Genomic DNA, 17,035 nt, shown 5'->3' with positions numbered 1-17,035 from the left:
GCGATGCTCCACTGGGTCCTCCGCCGGGGGCTGCCTTAACCGGGCTAGGGCATCCCCTGGGACCCTGGAGTGCGGTGAGGGCCGCTGACCAGGAGGGGGAGGCAGAGATCTGGGGAGAGGGAGAGAGCGAGGCGGGGAGGAGGAGGAGCCAAGAAGGCGGAGGCGAGAAAGAGCTAGAGGTGAGGTCCGAATTGTGGCGGCTGGAGAAGGAAGGGAGCCTGAGCTACAGGGAGACATGGCGGAGGAAGGCAGTAGGTTAGAGAAGGGAGAGAGAGACCCAGAAGGACAGAGAGGGAAAGCCACTGATTGAGAGAGATACAGAGAGAGACACGGAGATGGAAACAGAGAAACATACACAGACGGAACAGAGAAAGAATGAAAGATACAGATGGGGCAGAGAAGGAGACACAGACGCATACAGAGAGACAACATAGAGACAGACATATAGAGATAGAGGCAGAGGGACCCCAGACAGAGAGAGACCCACTCAGCAGGTTAGAAATGGAAGAACAAGATGCCAGGCACGAGAAGGGGAGGGAGAGAAAGATACGTAAACAGAGAGAGACTCAGAAAGAGACTCATCTAGCAATACAGGCAGACGAGAAGTAACAGAGACATGGAAACATACATAGAGACAGCGTCAGAGACAGACACACACGTGTTGTCGTTGTTGTTAGGTGTCTTCCAGTGGATTCTCACTTGTAGTGACCAGGTCTTTCTCCTGAAGAGCCGTTGGGTGGGATAAAACCACCATTTCGGTTAGCAGCTGAGCGCTTAAACATTTGCGCCACCAGAGCTCCTTGATACACACATAATCCCATTGCCTTCGAGTCGATTCCAACTCCTAGCGACCCTGTAGGACAGAGTACAACTCCCCATAGGGTTTCCAAGGTCATAACCTTTACAGAAGCAGACCACCACATCTTTCTCCTGGGGAGAGGCTGGTGGGTTCAAACCACCAACTTATCAGTTAGCAACTGAGCGGATAACTGTTTACACCACTGGGACTCCTTGATGCACACATTCACATCTATAGAGAAACTCGTGCCATGAAAGAGTGTAAAAATGGCGGCACAGCTGGGGCATCTGACCTCTAACTTCACAAGGGGGAGAGAGAATCACTATCAGCATTAGCCCAAGGCCGATTCCTATGAAGTAGAGGTCAGATGTACTTCCTCTCTCCAACCTTTTTACTAATTCTGACACCAGCTGTCCTTCCCCTCGCACTCACTACTCCCGTGTTGGGTTTGGTTATTCATTGCAACGGCTGCACAGAACTCACAGACCATGTTCACAGTTATGCGCCTTTTGGGCCCTTGTACCTGCCTGGCCTCTGCCTTGCTCTGGCAAGTGTTACAAAGCTCTTTAGCTCCACTGGTAAACGCCCACCCTGGCAGTAAGCCTTGGCCTAAAGGCACTCAGCTCTCTAGTTGCTTGGGTCAGCAAGCCTAGCTCCACCATGTGCTCAGAGGCACCCCATCTACCAGCAAGCCTCCTTCTTGAAAGTACTCAGCTTTCCTTCTCCAAGGGCTGGGAAGCCCACTGCACCATGTCCTACCAGTGTCCTGGTTCTGCTGCCCCTGCTTCTCGCCATCTTTTGCCATCTCCAGTGTTACAGCTCTCTCTCTCTCTCTGTCACCTTGGTCTAGGAGGTTCTCAGTGCAGGGACCCCGGTTTCAAAGGACATGCTCCACTTCTAGCTCTTCTTTCTTGGTGATAGTGAGGTCCCCTTTTTCTGCCTCTGAGATGGCTCATTTTAAGCCTAGTGGGATGGCAAGAATAACCAATCCCTTTATTAGGGTTCCATACACCTTACTTGCATTATTAGGAAGCTGTCCAATCCCCTTGGTGGGCCACAAGCACCTTATTTGCATAGCCCCACCCAATCATTGTATGGGAGTACAAAGACTATGGCTGGAAGGGCCATAGTAAGTAATTCACTGCACCGCAAAGACATATCAACAGAAAGGCACAGACACATGGAAGAGATCCAGAACAGAAACCAGCCGATATAAAGGGAGAGACTAAAGAGGAGTCAAAGAGGCAGAGGCATTCACAGATAGAGAATAGGAAAATGGACATCCAGAGGCTGAGAGGCCCAGAGAGTCAAAGATGCAGAGAGAGAGACAGAGAAAGCACTCAACAAAGAAAGGTAGGTATTAGTTATTCATTGCCGCATACAAATTACCCCAAAACTTAGTGGCTTAAAACAACAAACTTTCCTCATGTCAGAGTTTCTGAAGGTCAGGAATTTGGGAGCAACTGAGTTGGGCAATTCTGACTTGGGATTTATCATGAGGGTACAGTTATAAACTGTTGGTCAGGGCTACAGTTATCTGAAGAGTTGAGTGGGGCTGGAGAATCTATTTGCAAGATGGCTCATTCACATGGCTGTTGGCTGGAGGCCTCAGTTCCTTGCCACATAGGCCTCTCCATATTGCTGCTTGAGTGTTGTTATGGATTGAATTGTGTCCCCCCAGTACACGTGTCACCTTGGCTATGCCATGATTCCCAGTATTGTGTAAGCGTCCACTATTTTGTCATATGGTATGATTTTCCTATGTGTTGTAAATCCTACCTCTGAGGTAGGATTAGAAGCAGTTATGTTAATGAGGTTGAACTCAATCTACAAGATTAGGTTGTATCTTAAGTCAGTCTTTTTTGAGATGTAAAAGAGAGAAGCAAACAGGGGAAGGTACCTCATACCACCAAGAAACAAGAGCCAGGAGAATAACGCATCCCTTGGACCCAGGGTCCCTGCACTGAGAAGATCCTTGACCAGGGAAGACTGATGACAAGGACCTCCTCCAGGGTCGACAGAGAGAGAAAGCCTTCTTCTGGAACTGGCACCCTGAATTTGGACTTCTAGCCTCCTAGACTATGGGAGAATATTTCTCTTTTTCAAAGCCATCCACTTGTGATATTTCTGTTATAGCAGCACTAGGTAACTAAGACAAGTGTCCTCACAACATGGACTCTGGCTTCCCCCAGAGAGAGAGAGACAAAGAGAGAGAGGAGGAAGTCAATGCCTTTTATGACCTAGTCTTGGAAGGCACATACCATCACCTCTGCCACATCGTATTCATTAGAAGCAGCTCACACTCAAAGGGAAGAAATTACGCTCCATCTTTCTTGAAGGGAGGAGATTTAAAGATTTTGTGAGCCTAATTTAAAACTGCCTGTAAAATGGGACTGGTAGTAGTAATAGTGTTGTCAGTACCTGTCTAATTTCAGAAGGGATAATGCAAATCAAGATCAGCCCAAGGCTGATTCCTATGAGGTAGAGGTCAGACACACCTCCACTCTCCAGCCTTTTTACCAATTCTGACACCAGACGTCCCTTTCACGGCATTCTCTACTTCTCTGCTGGGTTCGTAATCCATTGCCATGGCCACACAGAACTCACAGACCATACTTACAGTTAAGTGGTTTATTAAGGAACAGGGCACAATTTGAGATTACAATCAATAGGCTACAACTCAGGATCAGAATCAGGAAGCCTGTAGGCAAAAGTTTCCCTTCCTCAGTGAAGAACAGCTCCCTTAGCTCCTCTAAGCCATACAGGCTTCCTCTCAGTCCCCTCAGGACAGGCTTCTCTTGGTCCTGTCATCTGTCACTGCCAGCTCTGCCACTGGGCCCCTTACAGGCCTGTCACCATCTTCAGTATTGCAACCCATGACCCATGTTACAGTTGTTTTAGGAGGTTCCTTACATCCTCTCTCTCAGTATCTTCTTTCTTCTCTCTTCCTTCTGCTTTTACCTGTTGCTTCTCTTCCTGCTTTTTTCTGTCTGACAAACTTCTGTGAGGCTGGCTGCATAGATATATAGCTCTTGGTCAATTTCAAGGCATGGCCCTCCCACCAATTGGCCACGAACTAACCAATCTCCTCTTGGTAGGCTACAGACACTTCATTTGCATAACAGCTGGGACTGCGCCACAACTCACCTCATTTGCATAGTTTATTGATACCAATCGCAAGACAGGCTGCAGCCCATGACCAGACAAAAAATATCAAAGCCAACTTGTTTACAGCTTACCCAGGAAATGTCAATCAACCTGTCAAAAATAACAGACCCTCTGAGATAGAAAACTCTCTGGCAAAGGTAGCTTCTCAGGGCTTAGGGGAAAAATTTCTCAAGCTGTTTTTCCAAAGAACCAAGGCGAAAGTCTGCATAAGGGAACTCGTTTCACCACATTGCCACAGATGGGAAGAGGAAGAGCGAGACAAAGCAATGGAGAGAGAGCTTTAGAGACCCATGAGGCTTGGATATCCGTTAGACATTCGTTCAGAAACAAAAATGTGTCGAGAGACACTTGAAGAGACAAAGGGAGCCATGGAGACTGGGAAAAGAGATGACAAAATAATGAGAACAGTAGTAATAATAATAGGCACAATAATAACAGCCAGCACATAAAGCACCTACTATGTGCCAAGCAAGGTTCTGAAAACTTTCTATGAACTCACTGTCATCCTCACAGCCACGTTAAAAAGTAGAGGCTATTGTTGTGGTCGTGTTTTTATTAGTTGCCCTCAAGTCAGCTCTGACTCATGGCAACCCTGTATATGCTGAGTAAAACTGGTCCATAGGGTTTTCAAGGCTGTGATCTTTCAGAATCAGATCACCAGGCCTTACTGAGGCACCTCTGAGTGGGTTTGAACCCCTCAGTTAGTAGTCCAGTGCTTAATTGTTTGTGCCACCTAGGGTTTATTATCCCACTTTACAGTTGAGGACATCAAGGCTCAGGGGGCGTAAGTGACTTGCCCAGAGCTATACAGATAGGAAGTGATGGACCAGGGACGAAAAGCAAAGAGGAGAGAAATGCAGAAAACATGCTGGAGACACATGTGCAGTGAAGTGGGGAAAGAGACAGGAAAAGACTGTCAGAAAGACTCAGCTATGATGGAGAAATAAATCAGTAACGAATGGCAGTCGCCCTGTACTGAGCGCTTCCTAGATAAAGGGGCTGTGCCTCACACTCCTTAAGCCTTCATTTCAACCCTCAAAGCTGCTTTATGACGTGGAGGTTAGTATTAGCCTCACTATACGGATGAAGAAACTGAGGCTCTGAGAGGGAAGTGACTCACCCAGGGTGTAGTGTGTTGAGTGGTGGCCCCTTCACAAAAGATGTATCCGCAGTCCATGAAAGTAACTTATTTGGGAAAAGGGTCTTTGCTAATGTAATTAAGTTAAGGATCTAGAGATAAAATTATCCTGGGTTACCTAAAAAAAAACCCTAAATCCAATGACATGTGTCTTTATAAGGAGACAGAAGAGGAAAAGACAGAGAGAAGAAGGCCATGGGAAGACAGAGGCAAGGAGCTCCTGGAGCTACCCGAAACTGGAAGAGGAAAGAAAGAGTTCTCCCCTAGAGCCTTCGGAGGGGGCATGGCCACACCAATACCTTAATTTCGGACTTCTGGCCTCCAGAACTGTGGTGCGACGGATTGCTTTTGTGTGACCTTTCTCACCATGGTCTTGTAACTCCAAGTGATTGGGTGGGTCTGTGCAAATAGGGTAATTATGGCCCACCAAGGAGATTGGTCAGTTTTGCCATCCACTGGGCTTGAAATGAGCCATCCCGGAAGTGGGAAAGATAGGATCCCACCAATATCAAGGAAGAACAGCCAGGAGCGGAGAGCACATCCTTTGACCCGGGATCCCTACGCTGAGAAGCTCCAGGACTCAGATGGAGAGAGAGCTGTAACACAAGACTGCAAGATGAGATGGCAGAGAAATGGTAACAGGAGAGACTGGCAGAAGATGGCGCAGTGGGCTTCCTGGCCCACAGAGCAAGAAAGCTGTGTGACTTTGGATAGGAGGCTTGCTGGAGGAGTGAGATGCCTCCCGGCACTTGGAGGTTTGCCAACTCATGGAGCTAGAGCTGAGCGCCTTTGGGCCAAGGCTTACTGGTGGAGTGGGGTGCCTCTGGGCACTTATTCGCGGAGCTAAAAGTGCTTTGTAACACACACCTGAACAGGGCAGAGGCTGAGGGGCCTGACAGAGGCACGCTTGCAAACATGGCTGAGAAGAGGTTGTCCTGATGGAAGAACTGTATCCTGAGTGTTCCTGAACCTGAACTGTAGCTGTTGCTTCCCTAATAAACCCCATAATCATGGGTATTGTCTGTAAGTTCTATGTGGCCATTGCAATGAATTAAGTAACCCAGCAGAGAAGCAGAGAGTGCTGTGGGAGGGGCAGTTGGTGTCAGAATTGGTAAAGATGCCTGACTTTTGCCCTATAGGAATCAGCCTTGGGCTGTTGATCTTGGTTTTCCTTCCTCCTTGTGAAGTTAGAGGAGGTCAGATCCTGCTCCTATGCAGTTTTTACAAGAACTGGGAGAGAATAAATTTCGGTTGTTTTAAGCCACCCAGTTTGTGGTACTTTATTATGGCAGCAGACCCGGGGGCTGAAGGGTTGAAGAGAAAGACATGAAACTCATCAGAGACAGAGAAAATGAAGGAACTAGAGATACACAGAAGAAGAGAGAGACAGACTGACACTGCAGGAAGAGCGAGCTCTACGTACAACTCAGGGGTTGAGAGGGCCCTGAACAGTACAAGATGGATCCTGCCTGAAAAGAACTCTGGGAGAGAACCAGAATACCTGACTGAGCAGTGACTTGAGTCAGGAAAAAACGCACCAAACACCCGACTTCATACTAAGGTCTGTTGAAACCCATTGTTGTCAGGTGCTGTTGAGTTGGTTCCGACTCATATCAACGCCATGTACAACAGAACAAAACACTCCCCAGTCATGTGTTCTCCTCACAATTGTTGCTATGTTTGAGCCGATTGTTGCAGCCACGGTGTCAAACCATCTTGTAGAGGATCTTCCTCTTTTTCATCCTCTACTTATCAAGCATGATGTCCTTTTCCAGGGACTGGTCCCTCCTGATAACATGTCCAAAGTATGTGAGTCAAAGTCTTGCCATCTTCTCTAAGGAGCATTCTGGCTGTACTTCTTCCAAGAGAGATTTGCTCGTTCTTCTGGCAGTTCCTGGTATATTCAGCGTTCTTCGCCAACACCATAATTCAAATGAGTCAATTCTTTCTCGGTCTTCATTATTCATTGTCCAGTTTTTGCATGCATATGAGGTGATTAAAAATACCATGGAACCCATTAACTACAGAAACAACCACATCCATCATAGATGAGACATGTTTTTTCCTGGCTTCCCTGCACGTATCCTTGCATGTAAGCACTAGCAAGGGTGGATTATCCAATAGGCAAGGTAAGCAAAGTACTTACCTTGCTTACCAGATCATCCATAGTAAACAATTTCACGTTTTTTTCTCCACATCAAAGATTCTTCTTCCAGGTATGGCTGGCACCTGTCTCTCTCCCAACCACATAGCACCTTTCTACCGAATCAAAGCCTTTTTTCAAATTTACAATTCCTGACAGGGATAGATGACCCAGTAGCAAGGTAAGCACAAGCTTACTTATGCTTACTTACTAATCTGTAGTCAACAATTTCACATCTTTGATGTGGTGAAAACTGTGTGAAATTATTCACTACAGATGATCTGGTACGCTTACCTTGCCTGTTTGCCCCTGAGTACTAGGGATCAAAATACCCGTCCCTTACTATTGTGCAGGGACCTCTACCCAGCTGTGTCACTGACCTGGACCTGACCTCTGCCTTTAAGTTCCCTAACAAAAGCTATTTCCAATCAACTCAGCTTTTTCTGCCCCTTTTTTTTTTTGGAATTCAATCTGTGTCCCTCAGAGCCACTCCTGCTGCTGGTGCAGTGGGGTGTGACAGGGGTCTCCTCCAGGAAGCCTTCCCTGGTGCCCCAGACTGGATTAGTGCCTGCAGTGGACATTTGCAATGTCCCGTGCTATGTCCATTAGAGCACAGATCACACTGGAGAGGGACTATGTACCCGTGTGTCCTCCCTCAGGGCCCAGGCTTGACCCATCTCTGGTCCCCAGTATTGTCCCTCCTTGCTCACAGCCCTCTACAGCTCCCCAGCACCCCTGGGAAAAAGCCCAGACCCTCAGCCTGGCCTTAGAGGCCCCACATTTGCTGGCCACCCCTAACTTCCAGCTTTATCTCTCCTCTCTTACCACACCAGTTCCTCTGGCTTCTGGGTCTTTGAATGAACCGTTCCCTCTAACTGGGACATCCTTTCTCTGCTGGGCAAATTCCTACTCAAATTCATATGCACTTCAGGAGTCCCCTCTTCCAGGAAGCCATCAATCAGTGCCGAGAGGTGGTCAAGAGCCTCCTCTGAGCTCTGCGAGCCACCTGTGCAGCCTCCAATATAGGGGAGGCTGCACACAGACAGACGGGGCTCGGTGCCTGCAGCAGGAGGGGGAGTCTAGGCAGGAGGGGGATCCCAGATGTGAATTTCATGCCTATTTGTCTCGGGCACTGGGAACAAAGTTTGGGTCATAAGAAACATATGGGGCTCACCCCGCTCCGTGCTTTTATCTCCCACCTTCTGGACCCCCGGGTGGGAGGCAGCAGGGACAGGGTTCAGCAGGCCTGGGTGTTTCCCACAACCTTTTGGGGCCTCCTCACCACTGTCTCCCTGCCTTCAACTTCCACTCACTCAGACAGCCCAGCAAACTCTTCCTTGATCTGTGTTCTTGTTTTCTGGGTTCTTCTCTCCCAGAGGGAGCCTGGTAACCGGGTGTTCAAATAAGAATAACCACCACCTCAAACGCCTATTATTCTAAGCCCCTTGCATATATTAACTCATTTAATCCCCTAAATAGCCCTGTGGAATCCCTGGGTGGTGAAATGGTTAAGCACTCAGTTGCTAACTGAAAGGTTGGTGGTTTGAACCCACCCAGAGGTGCCTCAGAAAAAAGACCTGCAGTCTACTTCAGAAAAAATCAGTCACTGAAAGCCCTATGGAGCACAGTTCTGCACTGACACAGATGGGGTTACCATGAATCGGAATCAACCTGATGGCAACTGGTAAACTGGTATTTATTCAACAATACCAACAAAGGGTTGGGGTTACGGCATTGCAGTTCACTGAATTACTTAATATGGCCCTTCCAGGCGTAGTCTTGTAAATTCCACCAACAGATTGGGTGGGACTATGCAAATAAGGTGCTTGTGGTCCACCAAGGGAATTGGGCAGCTTGCTAATAATGCAAATAATGTGGATGGAAACCTACAGGGGTAAAAAAAAATAGGACCATGCAAATAAGATGTATGGAACCCTAATGAGGGGACTGGTCAGTTTTGACATCCTGCTAGGCTTAAAATAAGCCATCCCAGAGGCAGAAAGAGAGGACCTGACTACAACCAAGAAGAAGAGACAGGAACAGAGTGTATCCTTTGGACCTGGGATCCCTGAGCTGGGAACCTTCTAGGCCCAGGAGACAGAGGGAGAGAGCTGTAACACAAGAGATGGCGAGAAATAATGAGAAGCAGCAGTAGAGAAACAGGAGCAATACAGGCTTCAGAGCCAGGAGACTGGCAGGAGAAGTTGTGGTGGGCTTCGCAGCCCACAGAGTGAGAGAGCTGAGCACCTTCAGCTTCTTCATGTGTGAGGCTTGCTGGTGGAGTAGGGTGCCTCTGGACACTTGTTGGTGGAGCTGGGCTTGCTGACCCACTAGGGAACTAGAGAGCTGAGCACCTTTGGGCCAAGGCTTACTGGGAGAGTGGGGTGACTCTGGGCATTCATCAGTGGGGCTAAAGAGCTTTGTAACACTTCCCTGAGCAGAGCAGAGGTCAGGCCAGCCCAAGGGGCCAAAGGCTAAAGCCCAAGGGCCAGGGAGCAGCCTGCCTATGGGCACAGCTGAGAAGATGCTGTCTTGATGGAAGAACTGTATCCTGAGTGTTCCTGATCCTGAATTGTAGCCTGTTACTTTCCTAATAAACCTCATGTAAAAATTGTATGTCAACTTGGCTGGGCCATGATTCTCAGTGTTTGTATGTTATCACTCCTTCGAGTGAATCTGCTGTGAGCGGCCAAGCAGTTGAAAGGGAGTTTCTTCAGGAGTGTGGCCTCCATCCAAATATAAGTAGACATTCTGGCTTTTTGCTCATCCTGGGTCCTTCGTCTGCCTTCTGTTTGTCTGACATCCGGTTCTTGGGACTTGAGCTGTCAGCTTATCTGCTGATCTTGGGATTCGTTGATCTTCACAGCTTGGGAGTGGGAGCCCTGGCCTACAACCTGCCAATCTTGGGTTCGTCAGCCCTGCAGCTACATGAATCGAGAGAAGCCTTTATCCTGATCCACAGACTTGGGAATTTCCACCCTCTACAATCGGGTGAGCCATTTCCTTGAGATAAATCTCTCTTTATATATATTTATACACTTTACTGGTTTTGCTTCTCTAGAGAACCCAGTTTAAGACATTTGGTACTGAGAGTGGTTCTTGAGAAACAAAATCGTAAGGGTGAGTTTTCTAAATTGGTTTTCCAGTCTGGTTAATCTTAAAGATGTTGATGACCCTGCTTCCAGCAGTAAAGAGGGCACTGCTAATCCATGGCATGAGGTGGTGATATAAATATGCAAAATATCACCACCAGTAGATCAGGTATTGGCAAAAGGTGAGACTCTGCATGAACACATGTGTGATATCTTTCTACAGTTTTGTCAGGATGAGAAGTAGAAGGAAGCTGGTTGGTTGGACCTACTTTTGCTAGACAAACTGGTGAAAGAAAGAGATGCAACCAGGGCTTCAGAGTCAAAGCTCAAGGCATAAAGGATCTCAAGGCTTCCACTTGTGCTTTGAAAGAAAGCCTTATTTCTTATAGTAACGGAGCTGAAATTGCTGAAAACCAAACCCAGAGTCTTATTGTACAAGTGGCTGAATTATAACATCAGCTCAATTGCCAACCTTGAGAGGTGTCTGCAGTTAAAGTAAGGGCATTGACTGGGAAGAAATGAGATCCTGAAACTTGGAATTGGGACATATGGGCAGATAGCCAGGAAGCTGGGGACACTGAGCCCCTAAATTCTGTTAAATCACTCCTGTCAGCAGAACCACTCCCATTTGAAGGGATTACTTCATGTTTGTCTGCTACACCACCCTGCCCAGAAAAGCCACTAGCCCCCCCACTCCCATCTAATGAGATTAGCCCTTGCCCAGCTGACTCTAAAGAACCCTTGCCTGAGTCACTGCCTGGGGCATCACCTGAGGCAGATGCTTTACGAGACCGTTCTGGAAACAATTTTATACTACTGATTCTGGCTTCTAGACCTGTAACTAGACTTAATTTCCAGAGAGCCCCAAAAGGTGAAGTACAAAGTGTGACTCAGGAGGAGGTACACTACACTCCAAAAGAATTACTTGACTTTTCTAATATGTACAAACAGAAACCTGGGGAATATGTGTGGGAATGTCTATTAAGGGTGTGGGATAATGGTGCAAGGAACATAAAGATGGATCAGTCTGAGTTTGTTGATATGGGTCCACTAAGCACAGGTTTTTCATTCAATGTTTCAGCTCGAGCAGTTAGAAAAGAATCTAATAGTTTATTTGGTTGGGTTGCTGAAGCATGGTTTGTGAGGTGACCTACACTAAATCAAATTGAAGTACCAGACCTGCCTTGGTATACTAGAAGAAAGTATTCAAAGACTTAGGGAAATTGGCATGCTAGAGTGAATTTATCAGTTTAGACCCACAAACCCGCACATGGACGGCCCAAAGGACACACCTTTTACCACGACTGTGAGGAACAAATTTGTGAAGGGAGCTCCAGTATCCCTGAAGGCTGCTCTGACTGCTATTTTATGTAAATCAGATTTGGCAGTGGGAACTGCCCAAACTGAATTAAGATCCCTAAATACAATGAAGCTGATTGGACCCCATGGTAGTAGGGGCCAAGTGGCTGCACTCAATTGTGGGCGTGGTTACAGTAATGGACAGCAGAGTCAAAGCAGTAATCAGAATAGCCTGACTCATATGGACTTATGGCGTTGGCTACTTTGTCATGGCATCCCTAAGAGTGAAATATATAGGAAATCTACTAAATATTTACTTGATCAATACAAAATTCTAGGTCAGGTGAACAGCAGTCTAACTCAAAATGCCAGAATAGAGTCATGGTCCCTCAATCAATTCCCAGATTTGAGTGAGTTTAAAGATCCACAACCCCTTGAATGAAGGAGAGTCCGAGTCCCCTTGAGGAAGGACTCCAATACACCGCCAAAAGTTTTTACTGTTAATCTTTCTTCCAGCCTTCCCCAAAGGGATCTACAGCCTTTTACAAGAGTGACTATTCATTGGGGAAAAGGAAATAATCAGAATTTTCGGGAATTACTGGATACTGGCTCTGAACTGACAGTAATTCCAGGAGACCCAAAACATCACTGTTGCCCACTGGTTAGAGTGGAGGCATATGGATATCAGGTTATTAATGGAGTCATGGCTCATGTCCATCTCACAGTGGGTCCAGTGGACACCCAAACCCATCTTGCAGTGATTTCTCCAGTTCCAGAATGTATAATTGGAATAGATGTACTCAGCAACTGGCAGAACCCCTACATTAGATCCCTGACAAATAGAGTAAGGGTTGTGATGGTAGGAAAAGCCAAGTGGAAGCCGTTAGAACTGCCCCTACCTAGGAAAATAGTAAGCCAAAAGCAATACTGCATTCTTGGAGGGATTGCAGAGATTACTGCCACCATCAAAGACTTGAAGGATAGAGGGGTGGTGATTCCCACCACATCCTCATTCAACTTGGCTATTTGGCCTGTGCAAAAAACAGATGGATCTTGGAGAATGATAGTAGATTATTGAAAACTTAATCAGGTAGTGACTCCAATTGCAGCTGCTGTTCCAGATGTAGTTTCATTGCTTGAGCAAATTAATACATCTCCTGGTACCTGGAATGCACCCATCAATCTGGCTTATGCTTTTTTTCTCCATACTGGTTTTAAAGGACCATCAGAAGCAGTTTGCCTCCAGCTGGCAAGGCCAGCAATATGACCTTCACTTTCCTACCTCAGGGCTACATCAACTCTCCAGCCCTATATCATAATTTAGTCCACAAGGACCATGATCACCTTTCACTTCCACAAGACGTCACACTGGTCCATTACAGTGATGACATTATGCTGATCAGACCCAGTAAGGAAGAAGTGTCAATGACTCTGGACTTATTGGTAAAACATTTGTGTGCTAGAAGGTAGGAAATTAATCTCACAAAAATTCAGGCAGCTTCCACCTCAGTGAAATTTCTATGGGTCCAGTGGTGTGGGGCATGTCGAGATATTCCTTCTAAAGTGAGGGATAAGATATTGCATCTGGCTACTCCCACAACTATAAAGGAGGCAAAACACCTAGTGGGCCTCTTTGGGTTTTGGAGGCAACATATTCGTCATTTGGGTGTGCTACTTGGCCTATTTCTCAAGTGACTCGAAAAGCTGCTAGTTTTGAGTGGGGCCCAGAACAAGAGAAGGCTTTGCAACAGTTTCAGGCTGTTGTGCAAAACACTCAGCCACTTGGGCCATATGATCCAGCTGATCCAATGGTGCTTGAAGTGTCAGTGGCAGATAGAGATGCTGTTTGGAGTCTTTAGCAGGCCCCTATTGGTGAATCACAGCACAGACCCTGAGGATTTTGGAGCAAAGCCCTGCCATCCTCTGAAGATAACTACTCACCTTTTGAGAAACAGCTTTTGGCTTGTTACTGGGCCTTAGTAGAGACTGAATGCTTAACCATGGGACACCAAGTCACCATGCAGCCTTTCTCGTACCTCCCTGAAGGACAGCGGTGAAGGGAAATCCTCTCAATGGGCAGAACTTCAAGCAGTGCGCCTGGTTGTTCACTTTGCTTGGAAGGAGAAATGGCCAGGTATATGACTATATAGTGATCCACTGGCTGTGGCCAATGGTTTGGCCGGATGGTCAGGGATATGGAAGGAACATGATTTGTGAGGAAGAGGTATGTGGATGGACCTCTCCGAATGGGCCAAAGAAGTGAAGATATTTGTGTCTCATGTGAATGCTCACCAAAGGATGACCTCAGCAGAGGATGATTTTACCAATCAAGGGGATAGAATGATGCGTTCTATGGAAACCAGTCATCCTCTTTCCTCAGCTACTCCTGTCATTGCTCAATGGGCTCATGAACAAAGTGGCCTTGGTGGCAGGGATGGAGGTTATGCTTGGGCCCAGCAACATGGACTTCCACTCACCAAGGCTGACTTGGGTACAGCCACTGCTGAGTACCCAATCTGCCACAGCTGAGACCAACACTGAGTCCCCAATATGGTACCATTCCTTGAAGTGATCAGCCAGCAACCTGGTGGCAAGTTGATTACATTGGACCATTTTCATCACGGAAAGGGCAATGTTTTTTCCTTACTGGACTAGGTACCTACTCTGGATATGGATTTGCCTTTCCTTCACGCCATGCTTCTGCCGTCCGTGGACTTACAGAATGCCTTATCCACTGTGATGGTATTCCACACAGCTTTGCCTCAGATCAAGGGACTCACTTCACAGCAAATGAAGTGCAGCAGTGGGCCCATGTTCATGGAATTGACTGGTCTGATCATATTCCCCATCATCCTGAAACACCTGGCTTAATAGAATGATGGAATGGCCTTCTAAAGACACAATTACAGCGTCAGCTAGGTGGCAATACCTTGCAGGGTTGGGGCAACGTTCTCCAGGAGGCTGTGTATGCTCTAAACCAGCATCCAAAATACGGTGCTATTTCTCCAACAGCCAGGATTTTTGGGTCCAGGCATCAAGGGGTGGAAATGGGAGTGGCACCATTCACTATCACCCCTAGTGACCCACTCACAAGATTTTTACTGTCCCCATGACCTTATGCTCTGCTGGTCTAGAGGTCTTAGTTCCAAAGGGAGGAATGCTCCCACCTGGAGACACATAACTGATTCCATTGAACTGGAAGCTAAGAATGCCACCTGGCCACTTTGCACTCCTTATGCCTCTGGATCAACAGGTCAATAAGGGAGTTACCAGATCGGCTGGTATGATTGATCCTGATTAACAAAGAAATAGGATTGATATTGCATAATGAAGGTAAAGAGGAGTGTGTTTGGAATGCAGGAGATCCCTTAGGGAGTCTCTTAGTACTACCATGCCTTGTGATAAAAGTCAGTGGAAAACTATAGCAACCCAATTCCAACATGACTACTAATGGCCCAGACCCTTCAGGAATGAAGGTTTGGGTCATCCCACCAGGTAAAGAACCACGACCAGCTGAGTTGCTTGTTGAGGGCAAATGGAATATGGAATGGTTGGTGGAAAAAGGTGGTTTTAAATACCAGTTACAGCCATGTGATCAGTTGCAGAAATGAGAACTGTAATTGTTTTTTGAGTATCTCTGCTTTGTATGTGTGCATCAAATATTTTTGTTTTATTCACTTATAAAATATAAGATGTAAATGGGGTTAGTGCGTTTTTGGTTGTATGCATGTCATTTGTACCATGTTAGGCGCAACTATGACTTTATGATTGCCTTTATTCAGAGATTATGTATGGTTTAAGGAGATGTGTGGATGTGCCAAGTTGCCAGGGGGTGGACTGTTATGGTTAAGATTGTGTGTGAACTTGGCTGGGCCATGATTCTCAGTTTATATGTTATCACTTCCATGATGGAATCTGCTGTGAGTAGCCAATCAGTTGAAGGGGAGTTTCCTTTGAGATGTGGCCTACATCCAAATATAAGCAGACAGTCTGGCTTTTTGTGCATTCTGGGTTCTGTGGCTGCCTTCTGTTCATCTGACCTCTGGTTCTTGGGACTTGAGCTATCTGCTCATGTGCTGATCTTGGGATTCGTGGATCTTCACAGCCTGTGAGCTAGAGCCCTGATCTCTGACCTGCCAATCTTGAGTTCGCCATTCCCTGCAGATACATGAATTGAGAGAAGCCTCTATCCTGATCCACGGACTTGGAAGTTTCCAGCCTCTACAGTTTTGTGAACTGTTTCCTTGATATAAATCTCTCTTTATATATATTTATACACTTTATTGGTTTTCCTTCTGTACAGAACCCAGCCTAACACACCCCATAACTGTATGGTCTGCGAGTTCTGTGTGGCCATTGCAATGAATTATCGAACCCAACAGAGAAGTAGAGAGGGCTGTGGGAGGGATGGCTGTTAGAATTGGTAAAAAGGTTGATAAAAAGAGAAGGAGGTATGTCTGACCTCCACCTCATGGGAAATCAGCTTTGGGCTGTTGATGCTGATGGTGATTCTCTCTCCCCTTCCTGAAGTTAGAGGCAGTCAGATGCCTCCGCCACACCATTCTTACAGGCATTGAACAAAACACAAACAGATCAGGGCAGCAGGAGGTGGGATGGAATGTTATGGTCAGACATTAATCCCTTCCAAGCTCAGCTTCTCTTTTCCAAAAAGTCTGCTCTGCCTAGCATCTCGTGACATCGTAGGATACTCTGAGTTCTGATTGGCTGAGGGACTGGTGTGAAGCAGGGTGGACTAACTTTCTCCAATATCCTTTCTTCCTTCCTTCCTTGATAATAAAACACCCTGTTTAGCTGGGCCCAAGACAGCCCACCATTAAAGGCTACATTTCTACCATCTCTCACACCTAGATGAAACCAAGTGATTAAATTCTGACAAATAAGATAAGAACATGGGGATTGTGTGGCAGCTTTTGGAAACCATCCTTATAAGTCAGTTGTGTGGGTTCTTTGGACTTTTCCCTTTGACTTCCTCCAGCCTGTTGTATGGATAGAGTTGTGATGGATGGAGTGCTAGCTACAATCTTGGACCACGAGGGTAAGGACTGTTCTCAGAGTGGTAGAGGGGAAAGCTGGAAAGTTTCTGGTGCCTGGGCTATCTCCATACTTCTTTTATGCAAAAGAGAAATTAACTTCTCTCTTGTTTAAGCCACTGTGATTTGGGGATCACGATCTATGAGTCAGAATCAACTCAATGGCAATGGGTTTTGGTGGGATCTATGAGTCGGAATCGACTCGACGGCAGTGGGTATGACTCCTAATGCTACAGATGGCATGAGGCACCTCTTCACATTCATTTGGGCTGCAATTAGCCCACTCATTGATCCATTCTTTCAACGAATATTTACTGAAGATCTACTGTGTGTCAGCGATCTTTC

The sequence above is a fragment of the Loxodonta africana genome, chromosome 11 (genome assembly GCF_030014295.1).
Source record: "Loxodonta africana isolate mLoxAfr1 chromosome 11, mLoxAfr1.hap2, whole genome shotgun sequence".
Taxonomy (NCBI): Eukaryota; Metazoa; Chordata; class Mammalia; order Proboscidea; family Elephantidae; genus Loxodonta; species Loxodonta africana.
Note: the sequence above shows the minus strand (reverse complement) of the source record.